This window comes from Dermacentor albipictus, chromosome 4 (assembly GCF_038994185.2).
Source record: "Dermacentor albipictus isolate Rhodes 1998 colony chromosome 4, USDA_Dalb.pri_finalv2, whole genome shotgun sequence".
NCBI lineage: Eukaryota > Metazoa > Arthropoda > Arachnida > Ixodida > Ixodidae > Dermacentor > Dermacentor albipictus.
The window spans coordinates 78,301,958-78,329,418 of NC_091824.1; the positions used below are offsets into that span (position 1 = coordinate 78,301,958).

At 44.2% G+C, this 27,461-nt stretch overlaps 1 protein-coding gene and 1 long non-coding RNA gene across 5 annotated transcripts in view; one reads left to right on the forward strand and one right to left on the reverse strand.

Annotated features, from left to right (window-relative positions):
• Nucleotides 1–23,884, reverse strand: part of LOC135916451 (microtubule-associated protein 4-like) — a 94,696-nt gene extending 70,812 nt beyond the window's left edge. Inside the window, exon 1 of one of the 3 annotated variants that reach the window (XR_010568938.2) lies at nucleotides 23,647–23,884. The gene's annotated coding sequence lies outside the window, so the exon portion shown is untranslated. Of the gene's footprint in view, nucleotides 1–23,128; nucleotides 23,560–23,646 lie in introns of those variants that run through there. The other 2 variants (XM_065449809.2, XM_065449810.2) reach the window with 2 other exon arrangements.
• Nucleotides 1–27,461, forward strand: part of LOC139059162 (uncharacterized) — a 477,146-nt gene that overhangs the window by 195,054 nt on the left and 254,631 nt on the right. The window lies entirely within an intron of this gene.

Below are 27,461 nucleotides of genomic sequence, written 5' to 3' on the forward strand. Positions count from 1 at the left end.
CTTGTCATCAAAGGAATGTCCAGTCCCACCCCACGGAACACCATTCGATTAACTGATTGGACCACTTTTACTTCCACCATGGAGGATGCTTGTCGAGAGGGCTTGTCCTCTGGATTAGAGGAAGCAATCAAGTCTGCAATGCTACACGCCACGCGCACGATCACGGTTTTGTCGAAGCACACGGAATTCGATATAGAGTTGGAGCGACTTCGTGCGCTCCGTCGTCGTGCGGAGCGGCGTTACCGGCGTACAAAGTCCATCGAAGACCTTAGGACAGCCAGACGACTACAAAAGAAACTTCAACGTCGCATGGATAGATTGGCATCTCGACGTTGGGCAAGATTTTGCCAGTCACTAGACCCCCGAAAGCCACTTTCCCACATCTGGAGAACCATACGTGGTCTACGTTCCTTCCCTGAACAACGCTTCCCATTCAAGGCGCTGGCGCTCTTCCAGGGGCGGCTAGAGGCTGATGTTGCAGAAGACTTTTGTGCAAGGATCGCTGGCCAAGCAACCGGTCCAGGCTTTCCAGCCCCCAGTCGCATCCCTGTTTCACGTGACGGCCGCATGGATCTTCCATTCATAATGGAGGAACTAGAAGCGGCTCTTGCTCTATGCAGGCGTTCTTCATCTGCGGGACCAGATGGAATATCCTACCGCGCCTTGAACAACCTGAGTGATGGCGCACGAAGAGAACTGTTACATCTCTACAACTTATCTTGGCAGGATGGCATGGTTCCCGAAGAATGGAAGATAAGCCGCTTGGTCCCTCTCCTGAAGCAAGGCAAGTCCCCACTTGAAACCACCTCATACCGCCCTATAGCGCTGGCCAGCTGTGTGGGAAAGATAATGGAAAAGATGATCCTTGCCCGCTTGGAGTGGTACCTGGAGCACTACAACATGCTACCGAATTGCATGGCTGGTTTTCGTCGAGATCGCTCTTCCATAGACAGTGTTGTTGATCTCGCTACGTACGTCCAGCTTCAAAAGGCACGCAAAAGATTATCTGCAGCTCTCTTCTTGGATGTCAAGGGGGCATACGATAACGTATCTCACGAGGCTATCCTCGATGCTCTTGAGATGGTTGGCCTAGGTGGTCGAGTTTTCCAATGGATCTCTCATTACCTTTTTATGAGATCGTTCTTTGTCTGTACCGGTGATGGTAAAACCGCACTACACTACACGTACCGAGGTGTACCTCAAGGCGGTGTACTAAGCCCTACCCTATTCAACCTCACACTCATTGGTCTCGTTGATCATCTGCCAGCAGCGATCAAGATATCAATGTACGCCGACGACATATGTATATGGACCTCAGGTGTGACACGTCCTCAGATACGTGCAAGACTTCAAAAAGCTGCTACTCTAACAGCTCTATACCTCCGCAACCAAGGTCTTGAAATCTCATCAGACAAATGTGCACTGATGGCGTTCACTCGCAAACCAATGACACCCTACGCCATATCAATAAATGGCCAGATAATTTCTTATGAGAAGACTCACAAATTTCTTGGCATAATCATTGATAGAGATCTCTCATGGAGCCCGCACGTTACCTACTTGAAAAAGCGTCTGACAGCAATCTCCCAACTTTTCAAGTTTCTGGGAGGAAAGACTTGGGGAATGTCAGTGCATGCAATGTTGGAATTGTACAGGGCTCTTTTTCTGGGCTTCTTGAGATACAGTTTGCCCGTACTGACCAACACCTGCCAGACAAATCTTCGTGCTCTACAGGCTATTCAAGCTCGGGCTCTCAGGGTGTGTCTTGGTTTGCCAAAATGCACATCGACAGCAGCGACTATTGCGATTGCTCAGGACCAACCTATACAAACACACATTGCGGTAGAAGTGTTGAGAGTGCACATTAGGCACGTTGCCCGTGCCTGTTCCCACCATCTGGCAACACTACCATCAGAAAGGCCGCAGGCAGCCTTTTGTACTACGATTTCGGAGTATTACACCTGCCTCCCATCAGGCTACACCCCCGCAACTAAGCCATCGATTCCTCCATGGTGTTTGGCTCGACCCGCAGTGCACCTCACCGTACCAGGAATCAGGAAAAAATCTGAGCTGTCATCACCAGCTCTTAAACAACTAACTCTGCTTCTTTTGCACGAGAGGTACGCCGAACACGTACATATTTATACTGATGGATCGGCAACTCTCCAGTGTTCCTCTGGAGCCGTGGTCTTCCCAGCGAAAGCCACCACCATCAGTTTCAAGACATGTCACCCAACGACACCGATGGCCGCGGAACTTGCAGCCCTTCGCGCTGCACTTCGTCTCGTCAACCAAGAACAACCTCGCAGGTGGTCTATATTCAGTGACTCCAAGGCTGCACTGCAATCTTTGCTATCGGCCCTGCGGCGCGGACCACACGAACAACTGGTATTTGAGATTAGAGAACTCATTCATACCTTAACTGAGAAAGGACACCACGTGACATTTCAGTGGCTTCCAAGTCACTGCGGAGTCATAGGGAATGAACACGCTGATAACGCTGCTCGGTCGGCTCTTCAAGGGGACGTAGAGGAGCCGATACCCTTATCAAGGACCGATGCCGCTCGAAAACTTCGAATGATCAGCCGTCACATCACGTTATCCTTGTGGAACGCTGGAAGTTTTCACAACTACCGACTCCACCAGCTTGACTCCTCCCTATGCCTTTGTATTCCAGCTGGGCTCTGTCATCGCGAAGCTACCCTGCTTTGTCGCCTATGGCTAGGGGTGGCTTTCACCAAGTCTTTCGCTTACCGAATTGGATGGGCCGACGACGCCTCGTGTGAGGACTGTGGTAACGAAGAGACTTTTCAACACCTTCTTTGTGACTGTCCTCGATATAATTTACAGAGACAATCACTTGCAACCGCGATAGCGCGTTTTGACCACAGACCTCTCACAGAGGAACTCATTTTCAGATACCGCCATCATAAGCCATCGTAGCAGAGGGCGACGAGGGCACTGTTGCGGTTCTTGAGGGCGACAGAACTGGACAGGCGACTGTAGCCTGAACAGATGTTAATGTTGCTACAAGTTTCAGTGTGCTGTGCGATGACAGTGTTCGGTGACAGTGACCGATTGTGATTGTGTGTCTATGCTCCTTCATTTCCTTATCTCTACTTTGTTTCCACTTTACCTCCCCCTCCCCTCTCTCCCCAGCGTAGGGTAGCCAACCGGATTTTTTTTCTCTGGTTAACCTCCCTGCCTTTCCCCTTTCCTTTCTCTCTCTCTCTCTCTCTGCGCGTCTCATATGTGGGTCTATTCTCTTTTAAGTTTGCTATGTTTGTTATTAAGTTGCTTCTATTTTTATGCATTGCATATTGCAATCACTCAGTTCAGCCCTTGGGCGCGGCCGGGCAGCCATCACTGACCTTTAGCGCAACCACGTGACGTGACGTCATGACAGCCGGAGGAAAAGCTGGGCGCCAACTCGCGCAATATGCAACGCATTCTTGGCTTAACCAAGCTAAGCCTGGCCATTTTTTCGTCTTTTTTTCGTGTGTGCGTCGTCGTTCTGTTGCGCTATTTTTCCTCGTAGACAACGGTACGTCACGTGAAGACAAGTATAGGCGTGCTAGTGCGTCGTAACAATTAGGGGATCGGGCTGCTGCGCTGGGAGACGCGGGTTCGATCCCAATACCGGACAATTTCACTTCTTTTATTGAAGAAGCCCAAAACGATGCGAGAGAAGTACCTACCACGAAGTGGCTGGGATGAACCAAAGCATGCTTCGCACTAAAATTGGAAGCCTATAAATGAAAGTTGAACTCTCACCAGTCACTGGAAAGCAATTTGTTTGCAACGCTACATATTGTATTCAAATTTGTTCACTGGTTGCCTTGCAGTATTGAAGTTTTGCACTCCTCCTGAAACGTGTATCGTAGTTTGGTCCGATTTGGAAATTCCTGCCAATGACCGTATACTTCTTGAGAGAAAACTTTACCTTGGAAAGAGAGATGCGGTATCTATTGACAGCTGGAGAAAAGCAACGGTTCTATCAAAATACAACGAAAATTAGAAATTGTTCTGCTGGGCATCAACTACGCCGAATTGTGTGTGTTTTTTTTATTTAAAAGAAAAAGTTAAAATCTGCAGACTGTAGCAAGTAGACCTTTTAGTTAAGACTCTCTTCAGTACGTAGTTTTTAACGCCGTAACTCAGTGATGTATAAAGATTTCACAGTTCACTTGCTATAATTAAAAGAGGCTTTTATATAAACCTGTAATTTGTGAGCAGGACTTCGGAGAAACCCCCGTAAGCATTGTAACTGTTTGAAGTAAGCAATCATGTACAGTCACGTGCAGTGAGCTGCAACACGGTTCCCGCGTTTGAAGGGGCCTCAAGACTGCGTGCGTGCGCCGACATATGAAAAATTCGAGACATGAGTACCGTTTAGATTGCTGGTATTTATGAAACCAATTTTTCGTATGTCGGCGTCGTCGTATAGTGTTTCACTGTGTTTTTAGTATTTCATAGTGTTTGACCGTGTTTTTCACCGTATAGTTTTTCACGGGCACCGTGTTTCAGCTCACATTAGACACGAGTGTACAATCAAACCGTTCATATACGATAATTATCACGACATGTATACCTTCGTATGCGATCATTAGATAAGTAGTGGTGGCCCAGTCCCACATTAAAGCATTTGTGCTTGAACAGGTTGGTATCAAGATCAGCTACGGGCTGTCCAGAGGGTCCACGATGACGCCATAAGGCTCGGCCTGGCGGTGCCGACGTGGACGCGGCCCGCCTCGGTCTGGAAACACCGAGCTTTGTGAATGAATGAATGAATGAATGAATGAATAAATGAATGAATGAATGAATGAATGAATGAATGAATGAATGAATGAATGAATGAATGAATGAATGAATGAACAGGTTGGTAAATCCAATTGGATGTAAAGTAGAATAAAACAATAATGATGATGATCTTAATGATGACGACGGCGAAAATAAAGGTGCGAAATCATATACCAAATTCGTACGCTTCAGATTGTCTAACAGATGAAGTTTACAGAACTGCAATATCTTCTTTTAGCGCAGAGTTATGGAGTTGTAAATTGAATTGCATTCTTTGTTGTTAGGGGCCAAAACCACGATTTGATTATGAGGCACGCCGTAGTGGGGGAATTCGGATCAATTTTGACCACCAGGGTATCTTTAACTTGCCTCCGGTGCACGAGACACGGGCGTTTTTGCATTTCGCCCTCATGCATGGAAATGCGGCCTCACCGACCGGCATTTGATCGCGCGACTGGAGTTGTAAACGTTGTGCTTGAATTGCTTTTTTGTACCTACCAATCTTAGGCAATTTGTTGAATAAAACGTAAAGTGCTGAACCAAAATTCTGCCACCTATGGAGTTGCGATAATTCAACTTTCTCTTTCAAGTCGAACTCATTTTATAAAACTTGGTCCAGCGGTTCGCTCATGAGATCATTTCTGCATTTTGGCTGTACTTAAATAGAGGAAATTGAAGACGACTCTAAGCTAAAGCTTCTTCTTACGCAAAAAAAAAAAGGTTTTGGGATGGTCATTTATAGAACTCAGTCAAGGGCCTAAAGCGCCACCTGCTGTCCGGTTTACGCGAATGCCTCAGCCGCAATTTGTTGCATAAACAAGGTGATAACAAACTGACAAACGTATTCTCAGATTGCTCTAATGAAACAATTGAAAAATAGAAATTGCGACGACCGCAGTTTTAACATTTCAAACTTCAAGTAGATGGAAGGACTGACAGACGGACTGAGCATTAAAATAAAGTTAATTAAAGATTCATCATCAACAAGTCTATAAACCGATCAGTTGAGCACTCAATAAATAAATAAATTATTCAATGAATGCAGAATTATAGAGTCTAATTATGGATTTCAAGTTCTATGGGTCTGTTTTCGATTTACGCATGATATGAAAGGCCAAATATGCACACATTATTATTACACCATAAACTGCATGCAGATTTCCATCACCTTAGTGTAACCGCTGTTATTGACAATCGTCGTTATGGATACAGCTGAGATTAGCCTAACCGCTGTTCAAAAAGCCCGTGTGCCGGTCAGTTATAAGAGGTCATCTCCAATCTCATGACATAAAATTTTTGATGAGAGTTGTTACTAAGCTGTATGTCGAAAAAAAAAAAGAACAAACGATTGAGCTTTATGCAATTCAAACAACTATAAAGCTCGTCGGCCTGTGTACACGCTAGCAGAGACCGGCTGCTTCCAGGTGACAAAGCTGCACTCAGGAAATTAAGGATACAGCGTTTTCTGTTATGAAACAGCGGCCTGCACTCAAGATTATATGCGTCGTAATACCTGCGTGTCTACACGAGGTAGCAGACGTGAAGTCTGGTTCTGACAGACAACGTAAATATGGGAGGAGAAGGCGCTGTTCCTAGTAAAGAGCAAGAAGATAAAAAAATAAACATTCGGCACTGAGTCATCTCGGTCGCTCTCGACTGATGACACCCACAAGAAGCAATCGCGCTGGCGGTTGCCGGGGCAACGGTCGAGCGGGCAGACGAGAGGAATTTTTTCGTCTGGACAGCGAAAGGGAAATAATGGGACCTGCCAGGGGGAGCTTGTCACGAACCACCGGTTGCTCGCTAGTGGTCTGTCCGACACACCCGTCGATTTTAAAGCTCACGAGGGCAACGTACGCCGGAATAAAGTGGGTGGTTCTTGAATATCGATCTTGGTAACGCAAAGGTCGGCCCACAGAGAGTGGAAAAATACGCACAGAAGTTCTCACTTTTGGTTACGAGGCTATATAAGTAACATATCATATCAGACTTTGAAGCTTGAAGTTAATTCGGATAAAGAAGCATATACAAAGTTGGGTACGATATTGTACAGAAAGAGGTCCCCTTGTGAAAACACTGTAGGGGAGCCTCCTACAATATGTTACATGAAATGGAAAACTGCTGAAGAGCAAAAAAGAGTAATAAGAACATTTGCAATAAAATACAACAAGTAACAAAATTATAATAAAATAATTAGTCAAGTGCAATAATTTCAGTGATTAAGAAATCCTGGTTAGTGAATACGTACTCATTATTAGGCTAAAATAAACGATAAAGGACATGTTATTTCATTTGCCGTATTGTGTTGTTGGTTAAGAATAAAATTCTGAAGCAAACGTTTAAATGGGGACAAGGAAACAGCAGCTTTAATAGTACAAGGCAAAGAATTCCACAATTTAAGACAAAACGTTCTCTTTGGCTACCGTAGTTAGTGCGGACTTTTGTAGTAAGAACTTGTTGTTTAGAGAAAAACATGCGCCATTTGTATTGGTAAGTATTTGTTTGAAATCAGATTTAAGAAGATGACGGTCTTTACTTGCTAGATATGCGGATATATAAACATTGAATTTGACAAGATTAGTAATGCAGAGTATGTTAAGATCGCGGTACAGTTTTGTAACATATGATCGGCGATTAGTCTTTGTAATAATACGGATGACTTGATTTTCGACATGTCAGGAGGAAATATGAGAATGATATATGTTTGACCCCAGGAATTTGTGCAATAGTTTAAATGGCTATAAGTGAAAGCGTAATATAGAGAAACCCGAGTATGTCAATCAAAATAACGCCTAGCTTTGAGTAGAATTCTAAACTAGTATGAAGTTTTTCTTTGTAGTTCATACATAGGTAAGTTAAATTTTAAGCGTGAGTCAAGTTCGACACCAAGGAATGAATAGTTGGAGGGATAAATAGCATGCAAATAAATACAAGTTCGAAGAACTTGCGCATTATTATTGGATCTGGAACTGAAGATTACGAATTTAGTTTTGCAAGGAATAATTAGAAGTTTGTTTTTAGCACACCAAGTAGAGATCTTTATAAGATCAGCATTAAAGGTCACAATAAGACTTCTCGAACAGTTACCCAAAGATAAAAGAGTGGTGTCATCGGCATATAGATGCATTATGTCGGTGAAGTTAGACATTAGGTACATCGTTAATATGTAACAAAAATAAAGGTATAACGTAACAACATATAACGAACAAACGTGCATAGTACATACGTAATATTTTCTGCTGAGACATTTGCAACTGTCCGCTCGGACAATGAACACTTTGTAGAAACCTAAAGATTTTGCAATTCACGAGGCACATTTTAAAAGCGATAAACACTGTTCTTTGTTACGCAGTTGTTCGCAATAAGTTATTTCTTTCTTTTGTTTTTGCAAGATAAATATGTTGCCATCTAAAAAACTAAACACGCCTCCTTGTTCGCATCGTACTAGCTCAAGGACTCAGAGGACTTGCAATGTACTGTATTGCAGAAAATGCAACGACGGAGATCATGCAACACAGTTAAACAATTTCTGTTCCTTCTCAGATGTGAAGGAATGTACAAATTAAAATCAGGGTTAAGGAACAATAATTCCGAGCACTACGACAATTTATCAAGTTTGTTCCTGCTACGTCGACGGGAAATCTATCTTAGCGGCATGTCGCTAAAAAAAGGGTTGCTAAGAAACGTTGCTAAGAAAGCACTGCTTATACATAAAGAAGGCAATAAACTACACGTGGAAGCATACATACCAATATCACTAACCAGTTGATGCTGTAAATTAATACAACACAAACCAAATAAAGCCGCCATAACGTACTTAGAAGAAAATAACGAATTATATAGTATGTAACTCGGCTTTAGAAAAGGGTTGTCAACAATAGCACTGTTATTAGAGCGAGTGAGTGAAACAACTTTATTCAGTCCACTGTTATTAGAGATAAGATATGATTTTGCATCAATGATTGCCTCCAAATTTCAAGATGATGCCAATCTTGTTTATTTTTCGAAGGCCTATGATCGTGTTTTGCACTCTAATTTAATCGTATAAGTAAGGAATATCGGAATGTAACGCAGTTTAATAGAATGAATAGCAGTCTATCTGTCAAACAGAAACCAGTATTGTGCCATAAATAATTAAGACTCTTACCAACTCGAACTTTATTCAGAGGTGCCACTAGGGGTGCGTATTGGGATCATTATTATTTCGTATGTACGTTAACGACATCGCTGGTTGTGCAGAAAACGAAGTGTAATTTCGGCGCTTCGCCGATGACTTGGTATTTTACACTTGTGTGCGAAGAATCGATGATCAGCTTAAGTTAACTACTGCTTTGAACAATATAGCTCGTTGGTGTGACATGTGAGGAATAGAAATTATTCTTAATAAATATATATTACTATAACTCATTGAAAGACGATCTTTAAATTTAGTTATAGATTAATAGTGAATGATTTAATACATATTGACACAATAAAATATTCAGGCGTGACCTTTACAAGTGCGTTGAAATGGAATACTCATGTTGATAACATTTGTACGAAGGCCTTCCGGAAACTCGGTTCTTTTGGGAAGAAAATTAACTGCAGCACCATACTATGTGAAACCAACAGCATATAAAACTTTAGTAAGGCCAATTCTTGAGTAAAGTAGCATAGTGTGGAAAGCGTACCAGAAAAGACTGACATAGAAATTAGACAGCATCCAAAATTAAGCGTTGAGGTTGATATGCTCTAAATCTCCGACACGGTACCGTAAGTGATCTTAGAAACTTAGCAGCACTGCCTACCTTTGTTTTCCGGCGTCGTGTTGCTGCCATGAAGTTTCTTTTTATGCTATATCATGACAATAATAAAATAAATAAGTGAGGTTACGTGCTGCCACCGCATCGACACTCCGTCAGAACCTGTCATCAAAAACCCATCAGGCACTTTCTCCCACACTGCGGCACGTTGAAGTACAAATTTTTTTCCGTGGGCAATCGAAATCTGGAATGCGTTGCCAAAGGAAATTGTTGATTCATTTGCTGTGGATGACTCTCTTGCGAAACTGGAGCGACATTCTGTTTGCGCATGAGAATTTTGGGGCGCGTAGTTCACAATAGAATGCGCAGGATGAATGCTTGGGCAATAGTACACGTGTATTTGTATGCTATAGTGCATGATTTATGATGCAATGGTTGCAATGCACTGAAAAGTGGTAGTTTATTGAACCCTCCGCCACTACAATTGTTTCACGCAAATAATATTGTAATTGTTGTGGCCAACTTTTATTATTCCTTTCTGATTTACTGGAAACAAAACAAACTTTCTTGTTGTGTTGAGTGGCATTGTTGTTGCATAGCAGCGTTTTGTTTTCTCTTTCTTCCGCTTATTCTTTTTTTTCTTTTTTTTCCTGGTATTCCCATACTCATGTACATTTCTACAACCCACTTCATCTTTGGGCCTGTACAAAAGTCTCACAGAATCGTTAAATAAAATAAAATAAATAGTAGTAAATGTGACTTCACAATACGCGCAAGAGCAATCGCCGATGTTTCACCTGTTACGTGCGCTTTTCTTCCAGCCGAATTGATCGCAATATTTCCATATATATTGCAGATGTCCCGACATCCACTGAAACACTATGGCGCGATCCGGCGCGCCTGCTTTTGTGCTTTCCTTGAGGAGCTCATGCAGTAAGTTTGGGCTCAACGCCTGAACCTGGTTGTTAATGTTGCCGTTGTTCTCACGGCAGTTCGTTATTGCTGGCTGAAAACAATACCAGACAAATGCAGGAAAAAGAGTACCGGTGCGACAGAGAGAATTGAAGTGCGAGAGAGCGCAAGGATAGGAAATCTCTTAGAGATGTTTGGTTAAAACACGTTGGCGGGCTAGTTGGTTAGAATCCATGGTAGCGTGTATAAGCGCGACTGGACGAGGACGAAGAAAGAAACAGATACACAGACAAAAGGCTGTGTCTGTGTATCTGTTTCTCTCTTCCTCCTCGTCCAGTCGCGCTTATACACACTACCATGGATAGAGATGTCGCATCAGATGAGCGTGCGGTTTGCTACCCTACACAGGGGATCAGCCAAAAAAAGGGAACTGACCAGGAAATGAGCGAGCGACCAAGCTTACGCTGCGTACACGCAGGTGGATGCAAAATAGCCCTGTAATCGGTTACTCAGGCTGGTTCACTTCTTAAACCACGGTAGTTCGCGAGTAGCGTTTCGCAACAATCACAGATGCGTCCACGGTCCAGCAGTTTTTGTATCAGAAGATGATCTGGCATCTGTGTGTTTGAGTGTGATTCGTATATTGAGATGCGCTGGGTGTTCGCACTGAAGGCACGCGCGCAACAAGTGCTCAATTATTTTATTCACACGCGTAAGTGTCGCGCATTTAGGTCTGTCGGGCATTCCAGCGCGATAAGCACAAGCATTTGTCAATGCCCTCCCAGAGCTACATGCGGCTGAGAAGCATTTCATCGCGTGGCGGAGGCTATGGCTGTCACTCGCAGCCGTAACAAAGGTTCCGTGGTGCGCATCTGGCACTTGGAGAGACGCTCGTAGGAAAAAATGGCATTCCGGTTGTTGTAGCAGTGTTTCGGGTTTACACAGCCAACTGCTACAGCCAGATTAATATTAGAAGTTGAGGCGATATTTCGGGTTTTTCGGAACGCGAAGAAATAAGCAAGTGAAGCGCTAACGAGACGAGCACAATGAAGGGGATGCACTTGCAATTTATTTGCAAGTGCAATTTGGAACTTGCAATTTATTTCGAAAGAAGAAGGACTGCAGTCCTCTTCCAGAGCACTCTAGCGCTTGTCTGTGACGCATTACGATCAGGTTTCAAATGCCTCATTTCGTTATTAAAAGAGTGCACAGCATGTTATGTAATACTTATGGTTATTCTTGAGTAATATATGCATTTGTGCGTAGTCTTAAGACCACTCACAATTATATTGATACAGATATGCAGTGATCACTACAGGTATATGCATCCATAAACTGAAGGGACAACCCAGGACCTCGTACTTATCTGCGATTGGGATTCGGGCCGTTAAGTTTTGCTCGTATGACCTCTTATCCCTACTTCATTAAGCCCACCCGCACGTGCTAGGGAGCGCACAACATAAATCACGTTTTCGTCTCGCAAATTTCGAATACACATATCACTATACAAACATCTCGCAGTGACAGAAAAAGAAAAAGACAGAAACTAAAGAAAAGCGAACGCGGCGTACTAACCCACGCTAAGCATATACTGAATGACAAGTAGAAAAATCGAAGGAAAAAAGAAAAACGACTCTGTCAACCTTTCACGTCGCTGTATCCGATCCGCCACGTCAGCACTGCGTTAGCGCTCATTAAACACTGGTCTTCGTGTATGCCGCATGCTATAGTTAGACACACACTGGCAAAAACTTAATCAAACGGGCTCCTTCTATGTTATTAAACATATAACTTGCTGGCGTTTCACATTATGCGCGGACCGCAACATATACGCAAGAAATCGAGAAACGTTTCTGTATTGTTTCAAGCTTCCTTTCTTTTTATTTCTTTCTCCTCCGCGCAAAATGCAGCAAAGGGCCTTCTACGTACTTTCATTCTAATGTGTTTCCTTGGAAGTTGAAACACGAAGGACGCAATTTACGCTGCGAAACGAGCTAGAGCGTTTTCCCGAGACCCCTTACATTGCAATCTGTATCGTTCATATTGCCTCCTCTTATTCTGCAAGCTATTCGTTCTTACTTTGCCTTGCAGGCTCGGTATAAGTTTTCTCGACGTGAAAGCGATGCCGAATATGATTTTTTTTTGTTCTTCGTTGCTCTGGGCAGCTCGTTTGCGTTGTACGTCTGCAAGCGCACGAATATTTGCAAAAGCAGCGAACGTTCTTTTTTTTTTTTCGTGGAACGACTTGTCCTGGCCGCGTCTTGTAATATGAATTCTCTGAATATGGAAGGCTCTCGGCTGTGTGTAATAAAAATAAAACGGCGCATGGAGCGAATGCACGCGCACATGCTGAGAACTGCCATTAGATGTTCTTGTGTCACTATTATCTTATTTGATTTTTCGTCCCGTGCGTATTCTTTTATAATAGCTTCTTTTTATAACTTGGTATATTTTGTTGCCCTGGTTGAATGGATTCTCTGTTTTCTTTTCATTACTTTCGTATTCCGTAAACCTGTTTCTGTAGCGTTTTGTTCTTTGACTGCATCTTAGTTTTTCTTGAGCGATAATTTAGCACAGCTCGCTCTTTTAGCGGCAACACATTCGATATTTGGTTGCTAATAAAGCACAAGATGCTAGATTCACTAGTTTTTATTCTCGAATCATGGAACTATGCTTCTGAAGTGGCATTTCTGAACTAAGTTTTATCGCAAAATTGCGCATTATTTTTCCAACTCCTCATGCTAACATTAGGCTTGACGCAGAACTCTATTCGATAGACGTACTGGAAAAGAGATGCTGACCAACTTTTGATTTGTTCTGTGTTCGGGGAGAAGTGAAATAGAGATAAAGGTCATAAGAGAAAGGTAGGCAGCTTAACCAGGCTGAGCCTGGCAGGCTACCCTTCTGCGTTCAGTGCGATAGTTTATGGCATGGGGATGCTAATGCTTTCTTGAGGAAGATGCACGTTTATTATGTTTAAATGAGGATAATACCTAGTTATAGGCTTAATCGATTAAGGAGTGAACTATTACGGTGCAATATACGTAGTCACTACGAAAAGTTCACCCTTGACGTTGGGAGTCTACCTGTGGAGTCATTTATAAGTATCCGCTTGTTTTTACGAACGCTTTTTCAGTCTCGTAAGCTGGGAAGGTTAGTATAGGCGGTTAAAAACTTTTGAAGAGAAATTGCCGGACGAACAAGAGAGAGAGAGAAAATACAAGGAAGGGAAACACAGGGAGGTCAACCAGACGAGCGTCTGGTTTGCTACCCTACACGGGGGGTGAGGGAAAGGGGGAAAAGAGAGAGGAAAAGAGGAGGTAGAGAAAGACCACTGAGTGCACGCGGAAGGATGCACAGGAGCACTACAAGCTGTCTCCGTCGTGGCTAATGAAGTGGCTCGCTGATTAAGACGGAAGCACGATCTACAGTCACTGCTACGTATGGAAGCAATGAAATAGCACCGCACGCGTCGACAGAAATTCAGATGCAGAGGCGTTGGGAGAGCGACGCTTCTATATTTTTATGCGCGGCCGCATTCTCGAGTGGATGTGTTTGATATTCTAATTATTCTCATATGCATGGCTCTGACGTCTTCGCAAATGATCGCTATAAATATACTTCTCGAGCAGTGGTATGTGCTTAAACCGTGTGCGCATCCTACGTTACAGAAATGGTTCTTCAATTCCTGATTACATTACATGTTTCTGACGATGCATTAGACTGTTATCATAAACTTCACAGCTTATTACTTTTAACATTAAACTGGCCGCCGTCACTCAGTAGAGAATACACAATAGAATGTTTGTCAATAAATGTGCAGATGTTTGTATAGCTTTCGCTGATGTATAAACATATATATATATATATATATATATATATATATATATATATATATATATATATATATATATATATATATATATATATATATATATATATATATAAAACGATGTTTTTTTAAACTGCATTGATATAGCCGAGTTTCAGATGTTCGTTTCAAGTGCAACTTCCGTGATTTTCCTAGTAGGTGGACCACAGCTTAATTATTTCTTGATTACGCCTACGTGTTCTAACCGCGCCATCGCGGTTAGTATCAATGCCAAACAGCAGAATGGCGATTTTTTTTTTTAGTTTCACTGAACATGCATAAATTGTAAAGATTACCTCAAATAACTGTCCGGATAGGTGCTTTTCGTTTATACCTTTCCATTCACTATTACTTATGGTCACGCGCGGCCGCGTGGGCGGCGCACGTATACACGCATATGCGTATATGTGACGACGTTGCACGTGTATTAGCCTTATTGCAACAAGTGGATCATTCGGAAGCCGCGTCTCTGCTGACGTACGCGAGCACGAGCGATCGTAATGTAACCGCACTTTCTGGCAGATTGGACGACAATTGTGTAGAGCTATTAATCAGACTTGCAGCAAACATTTCACTAAGGGATGTCTCTGCTTGGAGCACTGCGAAGGCCCATCCAGAGCGTTCCTGCGGGATGCAGGTCTCGGCCAAACTGTAAATTACATGTCAGTTCGGGCGCTAGTGGGCATCGCGTGTGCGATAGTATGTGCGTGTGTTCCTCTCTCGCACTCTCTTCAGTCCGCCATCGTAAATTACGCACGGAGCAGCATATCACAATTTCAACAGTAGGCTAACCTCTCTAGCTAGCATTCAACGTTGGCTGTCTACTTATTTTAAACAAATAAACAACGAATAAGTCAGTTCACTGTGGAATTATTTCAAACTTTTTATTGCGACCAATATTTTGGCAACGAGAATGCGTCGGAATTTTAATTTTCCCCTGTAACATAACGCAGCTGACGCGGACACAGCTCACGCAGCAGCACGAGAGACTCGCGTCACGTGGTCGGCCAACGACAGGCTCACCGGCTCAGACTTCGCGTTTGTCGCTGGCTTGCATCCTCGACTATCTTTGGCACCGACCTCTTCGTGCTCGCCAGTAAAGACACCCTGTCACTGAGCATGTTTTGCAACATGTTGCAATGGTTTGCAACATCCAACATAGTTATTTTTTATCTGTTTTCTGTATTATGTTCTGGTATAACTGTTATTTTTTTTGCTCGTGTATTCATTTATATTTATTTTCAAATATATATATTATAAGCTTGTTCACCATACCTGCATTCATCGTGCGAGTGTCTCAATACTCTAATACTCTTGTAACTGATACTTACTTGCATACTCAGTTTTTTGTCTTCAGTTGCTTGCTTTATTGACCTGAACATGTCTGCGCAGACTGCTTTGGGTGCATCGTCGCATGCACTAGATTGGACATCGATTCAGGCACGTTGGTGCTAAGTGCTGGTTATTGTGTGTAACCTGCATGTATTATTATTTGCTCATTTCTTCGCGCCTTTTCCGAATATGAATTAAATAACCAAATGTCGTGAAAAAAAAACAGGAGGGCAAAAGTTGAAAACATATCCAACATCACCGAATCATTTGGTCAATCAATTTAATTAAATCAACCAGTAGTGATGCAGTCTTGGGTTCGGACGGTTCTTAAGTAAAGTCGCTGCGTTTGCTCCGCTTATTCATTGTCTCAGCTGTCTGTCGGGGCGCACTGTACAGTCGCCATCAATATGAAAGAAAGATTTCCTTTTCTTTTATTTTTTGCTTTGATATTCGTGATGCACAGGTTCAACTCTAATAAATTGTAACGTAAAAATTTTTCGTTGAACTTTTAGTCTCATTCAACACTTTTATTGAGAGCATTTGTGTTTAGCCCCTACGGGTGTTTGAAGAAAAAAATTAAGTGTTCAGTTTCACGTTGAAGACGTCTGTGCACTCGCACGTATGGTATCAGAACCAACACCTTCGACTTGAACGCGTTAAAGAAGGATGCACGCCGCGCTGGGAAGAAACACGTGGACTGGAGTGGGTGTCGACGAAGTATACGCGCCGTTTTCGTCTCGACCCGCGAGACCCGGCCAACTGCCAAGAGTGCCGCAGCTCTCCTGTCTCGTCTCTCACGCCCGACGGGGGTGGGCGCTGGTGACGTCACCCACTTGCGCTCGTAAAAACTGGAACAGGAAGCACGTTATTTCGTGGCGCGTGGGCTTCACCGGCTAACCAGGAGGGGACCGAGCCTGGAATGCGGACACGCGCCGCGCCAAAGCTTGGAAATAAGTATGCAGTATAGCCCTACATATATACGACTCGCGAGTAGGAATAGATTACTCGGCTCTCTGACGTTCGCGAAGAAAGTAAAGGCGCGAGAACGTCGGAAACGCGTCTTGCTCGACGAGTGAAGCAACTTATGGTCGCGTTCACTTACATATGGCATTTACCAGCACCGGCCGCCGCAGTAGGTACCTTAGGCGTTGATCTGTACTAACGGAATATAATGTGCGAGAGTACGTCAACGACGAAAGAGGCGAAGTTTTCATTCGCTTCTGAAGCCGTTGATTCACCACTGACGCTTTTGAGTCTCTCTCTCTCTCTCTCTCATTTTACCCGAACAGAGGATAGCCACATTTTACAGGCATGACCCTTTGGGCTTGTAGGGTGAAACGGCAGCAACACTGAAAAAAAAAAGTTCGAAGTCGATTTAGCATCCACTTAAAGTCGATGAAAGACAATGTCTTCATGGGCGAGTTAAGGGTGAGAATGGAGTGTATGAACCCTATAATTTAATGTGAGAGCCGCGCTCAAGCGACAACGTTTGATCAACGTCAACTAAAGGTTAAATCGCATTCCAACGCTTTCTTATAACACTCATAATTGTCATAATTGTCATCATCATCATCATAATCATCATCGTCGTCTAAATCAGCATCAGCATCATAGAAAGTAACATGCCCAGTGGCACATGACCAAGCTGGCGTCGAAGAGGTTCACTGAAGAGCGGTACTTACACAGTGAGACATCTTCAGTGTCGCATCCCGAGAGGCAGACACCCAGTAACGCCGGGGACACATACTTAGTAACACATACTCAGTGGCCTCAGTGGCACTTACGTTTAGACCTAACTACCTTCTGGATGGGCCCACGAAATAGGACTGAAACAGCTGTCAGAAAAGAAGGTACCACATACGGAATTGTCTTCAAAAACCTTCTAAAGGAATTAGATAAAGCACGCCTATCACTTATGCCTGTGTCTAGACGTGTGCTTGATTCATATAAACGACAACGCCTTTACGGTAATACGCACGCTTGTCACCGAAAGGTTTCAGTATTAAAGCAAGCTCTCGGGATTGGTCATTCACTACGAGCACTTTCTTCTGCGGATGCATGTCGCGTACGCAATATTTATCGCCTTAACTCATGCAGAAACATTTGCCCCGATTAATGTGATTAAAGGCTCTCAGAGAAGTTGAGGTTGTTTAGACCCGTTTTTTTTTCCTTCTGTCATAAACCAGGCTTACCAGGGATGCCAGCAAGCTAGTGACTAGGGCAAGGCCTGTGTGGTTGGAGCCTTCACATTACGGGCCGCCAGTCCCACCCAAACCATATTAATTAAGGAGACGACGCTTGGAACTATCACTATATTTTCCCCTGAGGATACCGGTTGCAGTGGGACCGTTGTCTTATCCGAGTGACGTCACAGTCAGAGACTGCCCACCTTTTGTTATCTAGAAGGCGCTGAGAGTACACGGTTACTCACAGGCAGTCATGGGTGCGGTTTTTCACGTTGCTCTTCAGTTTGAATTTGTGAATTTGATTTACACTTAAGTGCCAGTTACAGACCGGTAGCGGTTAAAATTATGCCGCAGTCATCCCTACGGCTGCATTTAGAGTCCATAGTGGGAGCTTTCGGACGTAATCTTTTCTATTGGTTAAGCTCTTCCCCCCCGGTTTTCAGGTTGTCGCAGCGTCGCAGCTTTAAGTTCATTCATGGGATAAGTCGATAAGTGAGAGAGTTATACTTTGGTGTCACGTGTTTATTCATTCGTAAGATTGGTGCCATATGCAGCTGGAGAATTAACGTTATAATTATGTTTCGCTATCTCGCATTTTAAAAACAAAGCTCCGCGCATGGAATTCCCAACAAGACTGAACAGTTGAAGGAAACGACGCGCATCGGTCTATTCGTGTTTACATATGTCAAGTTTATCTCCGCACAACTGTTTCCTGCGGTGTCATAACATGCGAGTCTGTTCGGTTCCCCAGGTGCAAAGGCACAAAGAGAAGAAAAAAAAAAGACGGCAAGCAGGCTTCTTTCTCATGCTGTACTCCCATTTAGGGCTTTCGTAGCGCCCATATAACTTAACTAAATAAATTCTGGGGTTTTACGTGCCAGAACCAGGATCTGATTATCAGGTACATTATTCTGTTATATTATTTGTTACATTTATTTGTTACATTTATTCTGTAAGAGGCGATGGCTTAGTATCACAACTTTTTTATGTCTCCTTATTTTATGACAATCAGTGCTTTTTTATTCACTGGTTATTGTTCAGTCAATGTTATTGTTCATGTCATAGGCAGTGCTATTCTTTCTCTGTACCGCGTAAATGAATCTCGAACTGTGATTTTATTGTTTTGTTGTGTATAATTCCAAACTGCTCCTGATAGCTATAATTTTTTTTTAATGCGACAGCATTTCTATGCTGATACAACAAGAAATGCCGTCCGTCCATCCGTCCCGTAAAACAATCGCTTTCAAGGCAGCGCCGGCAGCGGCCCGCGAATTCACCTTCGCGTTGCCTTTCGCTTCAACGTGAGCCACGCAGCGAGAACACAGAGCACACGAAGCTACCAGCAGTCGGTGCTCTTTGTCCCCATGGCAGATCGCTTTCAAGATACGGCCCTCGCAGCCGCGCCAGACGAAGCCGCCATCAGAGTACGCCGATTCACGGTTCGTAATGGTTCGACGCGGATGGATAAGGCGCCAAAGAGCGATAACGGCTGGTAACGATTGGAACGTTATCAGCGCACCTGGCGCCGCCAGCCGCAGTAGTTTGCTTTCGTCATCAATTAACCATGCGCCGCTGTCGGCAGCAGTTCGTTCGGCAGCAGTGCTGTCGTTTGTCGCAGTTTGTCGCTGTCGTTTTCAATTTGATAACATTGAAAACACCGGGCTAAGTGGAGATGAGCGAGCGGCGCAATGCTTACGCATACTTAGACAACTCCCAGAGGAGTTTCTGAGTAAAGTGTTTTTTACCTTTGTGTTCTGTTCAAGCTTTTGTGAATGATATGATGCTGCTAATAATATAACTGTGTGTCTAAGGGATAAGTTGTATCAGTTCTGCACCCCCCCCCACGCGCACACACACGTAATACCCTCATTCGAGGGCTTTACGATCATTCCTGAATGAATGAATGAATGAATGAATGAATGAATGAATGAATGAATGAATGAATGAATGAATGAATACACCTTCATTCACATTACATAACCAAGCCTCAGAAGTATGAGGCTTCAAGAGAACAACGACCATTCATTCTAGATCGCCACCACACACAGCGGCGCCAAAGTGAAGTTGGGCCACCCTTGAAATTTAGAAGCTCTCCTTGTCCTGTGCGGCGCATGTACCACAATGCATGCGCGCGAGATGGGGAAGCGGGTGCACCAGCGGCGGTCGTTACTTCACTGTCGAGTCATCTTATCGACCTGACCCCAATTTAGCTCGCGTCAGAGAGCACAGCAGTCGAAGCGGTGGCCTGTCGACGGTGCCATGTCCAAATGCACGGTCGCGGTCGACCCGGCTTTTAGACGTCGCCACGCCGCCAAAGTTAGCCCCCTGAACACTGAGCGGCCGCTCGGAACGGGCAGAGACAGGAGGCTCCGTTACGAAGGACGATCGATATTCGGTGGTCACGCCTATTCCAGACTGCGCATGTTTATATATATATGACTATATATATGACTATATATGAAGCAGCATGACTATTTCTTACTCCATTATGAAGCTATGGACGGTAGGGAAGCATAAGGGAGCAATAATTGCTAGCTCTAACATCAGCAGCATTATTCAAGTAAGCGAACTGCAGAAGTGTTTAATACTGCAACAGTCTTACCGCGAATGAATTCAAGCTGCCTGGAAATCGAAGACCATACTTAACTTCCACTGTAGCGCTCCGGTAAAAAAAAGGAGAATAAAAAAGTAACTATATTCCTGGAGGTAAAACACTAAAAAAGTCGTAGAATTATAATTTCTCATCATTGGGATATTATTAAGACAATACATCTAGTATATCCGGTCGAGAATCACTCTGACGTGAGACGAGATGTCACATCTGTACTCTTGGTTTAATTTTTTCACTTTTCATAAGTATGGCCACAGCGACGCTGCCTAAATATTGAGCAGCAACCCAGAGCAATGCAATGTACAGATGGCAGAAGCAAGAAGCAAGCTTCGGTAACGTAGAGAAAATCATAATGCGCAGATAATGTTGCGGCATATTCGTTTAAATTGTTCCGCAATATATATATATATATATATATATATATATATATATATATATATATATATATATATATATATATATATATATATATATATATATATATATATATGATAACGCGGCGTACTTTTATGGCAAACATCACTTTCCTTTATGACTGATGAATATCAGTTCAAACCAAAGATACAAAAACGTAGGTTACATTCATCATCAGGAGCACAAATCGCGTTGTCGCAAGATTTGTCGAATACAAAAAATACCACTAATAATTACCCACAGAGTGAGAGAGGTAGAGGCCCCGTGACAGATACACAGACTCTTTTACTGCTGTTTGATAACACGTTCCATCCTTTCCGTAATATGCAGTATTCGGTGCCAAACATTTTTGCTATTGTACACCGCTAGCGGAAAACACAAGCCTGTGCCACTTTCTTCTACTTCCGTCGAATATCGTTCATGCGTTCACGTCACGTTCACAACACACATTTCGCATGCATAACAAAAGACGTAAAAAAGGCATATTGCTTTCGCAAAACAACGAGAAGAGAAGGACACAGCGCGGTTGCCCAATTCTACGTTTGATGACCTTTTGTTCCTTTGGAAAAAAAAATATTGTAATAAGCACGACGTCACGGAAGTAAGTGATACCGCACTACCAATTAGCGTAATGGGTCTGATCGATGTTCAACAGCACAAGAAAAACGAGACGCTTCGCCGACCGCCGCTTGGCACCGCTACTTAAGAGCTTCCTTCGTGACGCTGCAGTGTCACGGTTTGTAGAGCACCAGAGGATAACAACGAGTCCGTCTACGTAGAGCCGTGCGCTTGAAAAGTGCGAGACAGCATTGTCTATCGCTGGACGCCTCATTACTGAGCATTTGTATCTTAAATCACTGGGCACAACCTATCCTAAACACACTCTCTGTAAAACAGGGCCTAGAAAGACGGAAATAACTGTTGTGAATTTAGAGTACTGTTGAAATTTTTATTCGCACTTTCGAGCACCGTACACAGTGAAAGAAGGTAGACGTGGACGCAGTAGAAGAGAACCAGACAACACAAACGCGCTTGTGTTGTCTGGTCCTCTTCTCTTTTGTCCGTGTCTGCACGCCTTACTTTCTTTCACGATGAATTCCTTCTAGCTGGCTAAACTTTCCCTGTGTTCTACGCCGTACACAGATTGCTGTTTTCGTAGTCCCGATGAGAACAAAATTCAGAAAATTAATGTTTTACTCCGCCATGCACTTCATCATACGCCTTTGCAACGATTAGATGAACTGAATACTAACATTGTAATGAGGATGGAATAATTGCGTGCCATGTATTATTGGCGCTGAAGCTTCAGCGAGACAAGAGGGATAACCAGCGAGAGCACTGTTATGGATGTTGGTTTTTCGCGAGTTATGCACGAACGGGTATTGCCCTCAAAATGGTGGCAGGTCGACACCAACTTAGAGCGACGACGGCAAAACCTAACTGCGGCACCGCTGGCTGAAGTCCAAGTAGCGCGGATGGCACGGGGAGTGTTTTGCAGATAGCAAACATACCTAAAATTGTGCGGTCAGTACGGGCCTATTTTGACAGCTTAACGCCGCGCAATTCGTTTTTTTTTTTGCTTTTACTATCGACACTGTTGTTGCACGATTACACTGTGTCAGTTCTTACACTTAACCATTTATAAGTTAATAGAAGTGCATTAATTTATACTTGTCCGAGAATCGCTGAGACTTTTTAAATTATAGAACTATAGGCATTGTACAGCAAGTAATTTGCCATCAACTTCATATTACGGGACTGTGTACCGGCTTCATGCCTATTGAAGTTATTGTTGTGATTGGCCTTTTTGAAGAAGAAAACTATGATTGACATGTGGCGCGAAAATTCCGTTTCCGATTAATTTATGCTCTAGTGAGTTGCAATGGGCGGCAGTAACGTACCCTACAGAGATAACACTAGTCTTCTTTGGGGGGAGACACGTAATTTCTTTTGCTGCTGATTCTGCACTATTAGCGAGACTCTAAACGTCTGTGGCTCTTGAACAACAAAATTGCGTCTAGAAATGCTAAGGCTACTCGAAAGCTGCGTGACATCGGTAGGGAAACAAAACGAGCGTGTAGTTAAATGCCTACGGCACTGTGCTCACTGCGCTCACGCTGACGAGCTAAACAAAGAAAGCACCGGTTTCAATCGCAAGATACACTAAGGGTTGACTGTCGCTTTAGATGCAGGCCGAGAGGTGCGACCAAAGGATAACCAAGAGCGAAGGTGTTCAGCAAGAAGCAACCAGCTACCTTACCTGTCTCGTGCCACGAAGCGGTGTCAACGGCGTACCAGCCACCGGCAGAGCCGGGCCGAACGGCTATTCAAACCTCACACTGCGAACACGGCCGATGACATGACACAATTTTCGCACCCGCCGGCGTTGTTCTGAGATGGCCAATTAGTCCTCGCCGATCGCCGATCGGAAATCCCGGAAAGGAGCTTGGACGGTAGCCAAAAAGCAGCGACAGCTGCTCTTCGGGCATCGGCACACAGTGTCGACCACCGACGTGGCGACGCAGCGTGGCCTGTACGGAAACTGCTCCGTAGAGACACTTCCGAAAGTGAATGAATCAAACGTTCGGTGCCCAAGCGGCGGTCGGCGTGCGTTCTTGTCGCCAGCCGCACCCGATATCGGCCGGCGTGCGACGAAGGGAGAAGGGGGAGGGGGCGAGAGAACAAAAAAGATCGAGTGGGTAGGGGAGGGGTTGGCAAGCCGGTGGACCCTTGCTCCGAGCAAGCCGGGCGTTGTCGGCGCCGGTGTCTGCGACTCACCGACCGCCGGGAGCGAGCTTGGTGTTCGCCGCCGGTGTCCGCCGGTCCCGACTACGCAGTTGTGACGCCGCCGCTCTCTATGTTTTTTTTTTCGAGGAGGGGGTGGCCGGTCGCGCCTTCTTCTGCTTCTTCCTCTTGCTTTCCGCGCAACGAAAAAACGAAAAAAATAAAGCACGGGAAGCAGCGCGGCGTGGCCTAACCCCTCCTGCAGTGCCGCTTTGGAATGCCGCAGTGGCCCTTTGCCGTTGGCGGCCAATCACAGGGGCGCCGGGGGCGCCGCGTTCGCGAGAGCGGGAGCCGGCAGAACTAATCGAGCTCGCGGTGCGCCCCCCCCCCTCCCCACGCCTCCTCCCGTGCCACCGGCCGGGCTCAGGCTCCGGCCGCTTCTCCTTGGTTTCGTCTGCCTGGGACGGAAAGGCTTTTCCACGCTTCGAACTAGCTCGCTTTCGATGGTCGAGCGCGCGCGGTGACACGGGTGGGAGGCGTGTCACCAGCTTCGGAAAGGGTTCTAGAAAAGCACGTGGCATGTGCGATTGGCAACGTCTTCAGTGCGACAGAGTTTGAGGTAGAAATGAAAATACAGTCGCTTGCGATAGGGCAATCAAACAAAAAGTGACAGAGGTTCAAAGTTGTTTAGTGCGTTCCAAATCAATATATTTAGTGGAAGGGGAGTCGAAATAAAGGTCAACACGTTCTGCAATCGATTTGAGTTACAAACGCTTGCAAAATAAACCGCCCAACGAAATGTCAGTGGCTTAACGCGTCTTGCTGCGCTTCGCATGAATGAATTGGGCGGAAAGGGGAGTCGAAATAAAGCTTGCAATGTTCTGCACTCGCACGCACACTCGCAAAGACAGGCAGTGTAGCCGTCAACTTTGACAGCTGTTGTGCCATGTTGAGTTTATTTTCCTGGCAACAAATTATGGGCTGCCTATTATCTTTTTCAACAAAGCTGATTCTTGGGCTAGTTGGTATGGTTTATTCATAATGGCAAAGCCTTTAGCGCAATTAAAAAAGACAGGCACGTGATAGTCCTCTGTCTCTGTCACGTCCCTGTCTTCTTGAATTGCGCTAAAGGCTTTGCCATTATGAGTATTATATTTTGTTGATCAATTTTGAACTGGATTAACATTAACTGTGTAGTGCAGGGCTCGCTATCTATTTTGACCTCCTAACGTTCTTAAACGTTCTCCTAAATCTAACTTCACTAGCGTTTTTGAATTTACCCTCGATAAGTATGCGGCAACGAGCAGTCAAACCCTCTATATAGTGAGAAGCAGCAGCAGAATACCACAGCCGCGGTTGGCGACGTGAACTGCATTTATAATTCCCCTGGAAATTTGAATGCGGTGCATAGACAAATTGGTCGCATTACCCAGACGAACGCGCGCCTACATCGCCACAACGAAAACTACACGTGTCAGGCTGCCACTGCTCATGTTTCTTCGTGCATATCTTTAGGCACGTCTGCTATTTTCTTTTCTCTTACGTTACGCCATATGTCAAAGGAATCCGATCAGCGATATTATCTTTGGAATGAGAGACGAGAACCGTCCGTGTAGCGAATAAGAGCGTACAAAAGTAGCGAACGTGGGAAGCGTGGTACTGAGGGTATGTCGTGGCACACACACCTTTCAGAATTTGCTGCTTGCGATACTTGCACTGTCCTTCCATTTCTTCTTCTTCTTCGTTTCCTTTTTCTTTCTTTCTTTTTTGACATCTGACACGTTATGCTGGTGACAGAGTGGCGCATCAATAATTCAGGCCTGAGGAAACATGTACAACTGCTCCCCGAGTACCCTCATTATAATTTCGTATCACGCTGAAGCACTGATAAATTCACACTGAATTGTGGACCTGCGATCATTCTTTTTCTTTTCGAAGCGTCGCAGCCAGAGGACCGGGGGAGTAATGCACAATATTCCCGAAATGAAACGTGTCGGTCAGTTTAACGAGTTTGAAGAGCTTGAAAAAAGTTCGCATTTTTCTGAAGGGCGTGGAATATTTCGTGACGCGTTCTGGCTTCATAATGTTTATCTTTTTGTTCTTCACACGCTTTTGTGACAGTACCCGTATCGCGTTTGCTCCGTAAGGCTTGGATTGTCAGCTCGCATATTGCTCGTTCTTTTTCGTATACACCAGTAAGCGTTTTTATCCATACTTGCACTGAGAAGGCTTAACAGAGGAACTGCAGTTTCTCCAAAATTAGGCCGAATAAAACTTGAGCGGGAAAGATCAGATGTTACTCTGGAGCACATTGCGGCTTCGCTATGTGTTGGACTAGCAGAGATACTATGGTACTACCAAACTCTGCATGACATATAACATCAAAGGCTTCGCATCTATAAATACTTGGAGATAATCTTGAACTATTTCGTACATGTGCGACTGAGTCAATTAGAATATTGCCGAAACAGGCATAGTATACTTTTTGTAAATTTCGGGGATTGTGATAAATGGGGAATACGTGTTTGGTGATGTCTTTCGGAGGCGGAAGCGTAACTGAACCGGCAAGTTCAGAAATACCAGCAGTGTTCATAAATGTCGCCATTTTTCCCATGCGAGAGAACTGGTGGTGAATGAGACGATCAAGGATTGACTGACCATTTGATGCATGGTGCAGACGCTCAATATGATAAAGGGCCGTCTGGTCTGCTTGCAGCCTCACGGGTAACTGATGCACTTCAGTTCTATAAATAATTACTGATTGAGAGATTCCTAAGAGGGCGGTTGTACGCGTGGGAGATGTATATTGCTCCACACTTTCGCTGCGACACTTTAAAAGCGACATGAAATATAACGTTGTTAATAAATGGCTAATTAAAATGGTTGTGGGGAACGTTTGTTGTGACACCGGAGCAAAATAAGTAGTATCCGTGGTTTGTAAAGTGTGCCTTACCGCCTGCGGGGTAACTCCGCAGCAAAGCACGCTTTACAGGCTAAGGCTTTCGAACGCGATTAAGCGGAACGCATGACACATACACGCTGATAAACATTGCGGGACACTGCATGCAGATGTTCGGGAAAAATATCATTCCTTGGTGTTCAAGATAATGGTGAAACGCGTCTTCACTTTCGCCTCCCAAAAGCAGCATTGCTGACTTGAGTGGGCGGTTGCGGATTTCATGACATTTTCGTGGGTTGTGTATCGACGTGCAGTAGGCCTAGACGATTTATATGTTTTCTTTCTATTCTGGGGTTTTGCGTAGCAGCACTACGATATTATTATAAGGCATACAGTCGTGGAGGACTCCGTAATAATTTCGACCATTTGGGGTTAATCAACCTGCACCCCATGCACAGTACATGGGCATTTTTGCATTTCACCCCCGTAGAAATGCCGCCGCCGCGGCCGGAGTTTGATCCCGCGCCTCCGGGCTTAGAGCACAACCCCAAAGACACTACGCTACCACGGCGGCTAGCCTCTGAATTAGCTGTGTCGATTTAGACAAAAGAAGCTATTATTCGACCCATCTCAACATGTTGGGATTCCATAAAAGCGATGGTATTGGCTTTAGTATTGCCCTTAGCTTTTTAAACGAGTGCTATACTCTACTAAATGAATCTGATACGTGCTGTTCCTCCTTTTAATTATCTTTATCCTTATAGGTATTACAATTTATTTACTTTTTTACTTATTACTTTTCATCTCTATTAAAATAACGAAAAATAATTAATAAACAGGTGAAGAACACCCTTAAAACTTATCGGTCGGCCGACAGCACCCACCCGTAGAAATTATAGAGAAGTATCTGAAAGGCGAGAAAGTATATTTCTGAAAGGTGAGAAAGGAGTCTGGTATTGAAGGCCCTTTC